The sequence below is a fragment of the Micropterus dolomieu genome, linkage group LG12 (assembly GCF_021292245.1).
Source record: "Micropterus dolomieu isolate WLL.071019.BEF.003 ecotype Adirondacks linkage group LG12, ASM2129224v1, whole genome shotgun sequence".
In the NCBI taxonomy this organism is placed as follows: domain Eukaryota; kingdom Metazoa; phylum Chordata; class Actinopteri; order Centrarchiformes; family Centrarchidae; genus Micropterus; species Micropterus dolomieu.
This window is the reverse complement of record NC_060161.1, coordinates 37831786-37835798: the sequence shown is the minus strand read 5'-3', so window position 1 is coordinate 37835798 and position 4013 is coordinate 37831786. Positions and strand designations below refer to the sequence as shown.

Sequence of the window (4013 nt, the reverse complement as noted above, 5' to 3'; positions counted from 1 at the left end):
CAGCAGCTCTTGGATACTTTTAAATCACTGGGACTGTCAGATAAAGTTGGCTCTTGCCATACTTTAAAACCTTTTATGATCTTAGTGCTACGCGAGTGCGGCCTATCAATAGCACTAGCCTGTACTGCAGTGACTGGAGTTGTAGGTAAAGCTAATTAGCAACAAGATGCCCCCCTTCTCCACGGACTACTTCTACAAACTTCTACAGAAAATTACTGTGCTGGAAACCAAGATCCACAGGTTAGAAGTGAATGTGGAAGTGAATGGACTATGCGGGAATGACACCACTTTACGGTGGACCCAATACAGTGGACAAGAGCATGCTAACACACAGCTAATTAGCACCAACAAGACTACCAAGAAGCAGGAGGCCTGTGTACTGGGTAATAAATCTATAAGTTTGAGTCCTCCCTGGAACGCTCTTGGTGCAAAGCCTAAGAGTAAATCATTTCCTGGGGAAATAGGAGGACGAGTAACAGACAGAACCCAGCGCCCTGAGATTTGTGATGCGACTGGCCTCAAACTCTGATTGTGGGAGACTCTGCTGTTAACAAAGCATGTGCAGTAAGAACACCAAAGTACTCAGAAAGAATCCTGCATATCGTGGCTGAACATCCTACCGTGAAAAACATCATAATGCACATCGGGACCACTGATGTTGTGAAGCAACAGTCTGAAGTGTTGAAAGAGGACTTTAATAATCTGTTGAACACAGTCAGCTCTTTGAATGCTGAGGTGTTTATCAGTGGCCCTATACCTCCAATCCGAAGAGGAGCTGAGAGCTGAGCTGCATTTCATGAAAAACTTTTACTTTGTGTGGGACTGCAGACATCTTTTTAAGGCAGATGGACTTCGCCTTAACAAGTCAGGAGTAAAATTGTTCAGCTCCAACCTGTTTTACTTTCTGCGTCACTCATCTGTTCCCTCTGCCAAGGACAAAAGACAAGAGGAATCTAAACAAGAAGAAGACATAACACAACATGCCAGAAACCTTGAAGGAGAGCCACCTCAGCCCCCGCCGGAAGAGAGCTCTGATCACGGGAGACAACTGAGCCAAGTGGAAGAGTCTCCACCTCCCTCACTGAAAACCAACAGTGAGGATTCATCATCTCTACCCCCTCAATCCCCATCTAGGTCACCCTCATCTCCAGACACCCTTTCTCCCCTCTTCCCCCTGTTGGACTTCACTGATCACATGGAAGACCTGGTTAGAGCTGGGACAAAATTTACTCCCCGTAACTTCCCTCGCTGCCTCGCCATTTTCTCTACCCTAAACCCCCCTGTGTACTGTACAAACTTTTTTGATGACTTTGGTGAACTGCTAATATAACACTCGTCTATAATCTGTATTGACTTTGACTGTGAGGTTATTGTTGGCGATTTTAACATCCATGTTGACAACCCCCAGGACAGAGGGATTAAAGAACTGTGTTCTTGATAATTATGGACTGACTCAACATGTGACGAGGCCCACGCACAATAAGGGTCACACTTTGGACTTGGTCTTCTCCAAGGGTCTGGACATTTCCAAGGTTGTGGTGACTGATGTTGCTCTCTCTGATCATTCCTGTGTTTTCTTTGAGAGTGCTATCTGCGTGCACACAAATTTTAAAACAAAATGGCTGAAAACATTAGTGAAAAATTTATTGAGGCTTTCTCCTCAACACCCGCCCTCTCACGGGTCTCAGTCAATGAGCTTGTAGATAATTTCAGTTCTAAAATTACAAATGTTATTGATGCCATTGCACCAGCCAAGGTGAAGGTGGTCTCTCTCGTTAAGGTCTTCAATGACATCCATTTAAACACTGACAGTGGCAGAATTTCAGTCTTAGTATTATTGGATCTCAGTGCTGCATTCGACACGGTCGACCACAACATATTACTAGACAGACTTGAAAACTGGGTTGGACTTTCTGGCACAGTACTAAAATGGTTTGAATCCTACTTAAAGGACAGGGACTACTTTGTGTCTATAGGTAATTACACATCTAAATGTAAATTGGATGTGCCAGAATTTTCTTCAATTAAACAAGGATAAAACTGAAGTTATTGTTTTTGGAGCCCGGGAGGAACGATTGCAAGTCAGTGCTAGACTTCAATCTGTAATGTTAAGAACCACAAATCAAGTCAGAAATCTTGGTGTAGTCATGGACTCAGACCTGAATTTGAGGAGCCATGACCATAAAAAGGTGGATCCCATCACTCCAGTTCTGAGGTCTTTACATTGGCTTCCTGTATGTCAAAGAATTGATTTCAAAATCCTGCTGTTAGTTTATAAAGCACTAAATGGTTTAGGGACAAAATACATTTCTGATCTTCAGCTTCGTTATGAACCATCCAGACCTCTCAGGTCGTCTGGGATCAGGTCTGTTTTCTGTTCCCTGAGTCAAATCTAAACAAGGAGAAGCAGCATTCAGTTATTATGCTCCGTATATTTAGAACAAACTCCCAGATAACTGCAGGTCTGCTGAAACAGTCAGTTCTTTTAAATTAAGACTATAGACTTTTCTTTTTACCACAGCTTTTAATTAAATATTTAAGATTTTTCTTTTTATTGATAAATTACACTGCACTGTAACTTTTACTGTCCTGTTTTCTTTGTTTTTAGCTTTTTATTATTTTCCATTTAACTGTTTTAACCCTGATTGTCACACTGTAACTTTTATTATATTTTATGTTGCCTTTAAACTTTTACATATTTCCCTGTTGCTTTTATATTTTATGTAAAGCACTCTGAATTACCTTGTTGTTAAATTGTGCAATACAAATAAACTTGCCTTGCCTAGGATCAAACATCTGATCTTCTAAATTCAGAATATGTCCATTTGTCTCCCTGCTGAACTCTGCCCCCCAACGCCGCCTTCACACTCACCATCCTCCCCTGGATTGAACCAGCTGTTACCCATTGCACTACTGTACATTCGCACTGCACATTCTGTATGTGAATCATTCCCTAGACACAGACATTGCTACTGTACAAACTGTATAACTCCCACAATAATCACATTTACACTACTGTACATATTGTATAGTTATTTATACTTTACTGCCATAGTCATAACCTGTATTTACCTGTAGTAATATATATTCATGTATACATATATTTACAGTGGGTACGGAAAGTATTCAGACCCCTTTAAATTTTTCACTCTTTGTTTCATTGCAGCCATTTTCCAAAAATCAAAAAAGTTCATTTTATTTCTCAGTAATGTACACTCAGCACCCCATCTTGACAGAAAAAAAAACAGAAATGTAGAAATTTTTGCAGATTTATTAAAAAAGAAAAACTGAAATATCACATGGTCATAAGTATTCAGACCCTTTGCCGTGACACTCATATTTAACTCAGGTGCTGTCTAACCCTTCCTAGAGCTGGCCGTCCGGCCAAACTGAGCTATCGGGGGAGAAGAGCCTCGGTGAGAGAGGTAAAGAAGAACCCAAAGGTCACTGTGGCTGAGCTCCAGAGATGCAGTCGGGAGATGGGAGAAAGTTGTAGTAAGTCAACCATCACTGCAGCAATCCACCAGTCGGGGCTTTATGGCAGAGTGGCCCGACGGAAGCCTCTCCTCAGTGCAAGACACATGAAAGCCCGCATGGAGTTTGCTAAAAAACACCTGAAGGACTCCAAGATGGTGATAAATAAGATCCTCTGGTCTGATGAGACCAAGATAGAACTTTTTGGCCTTAATTCTAAGCGTTATGTGTGGAGAAAACCAGGCACTGCTCATCACCTGTCCAATACAGTCTCAACAGTGAAGCATGGTGGTGGCAGCATCATGCTGTGGGGGTGTTTTTCAGCTGCAGGGACAGGACGACTGGTTGCAATCGAGGCAAAGATGAATGCGGCCAAGTACAGGGATATCCTGGACGAAAACCTTTTCCAGAGTGTTCTGGACCTCAGACTGGGCTGAAGGTTTACCTTCCAACAAGACAATGACCCTAAGCGCACCGCTAAAATAACGAAGGAGTGGCTTCACAACAACTCCGTGGCTGTTCTTGAATGGCCCAGCCAG

The 4013-nt window shown here is 42.3% G+C and overlaps 1 pseudogene; it reads right to left on the bottom strand.

Annotated features, from left to right (window-relative positions):
- LOC123979988 overlaps window positions 1-4013 on the bottom strand; it is a 15579-nt pseudogene that overhangs the window by 6633 nt on the left and 4933 nt on the right.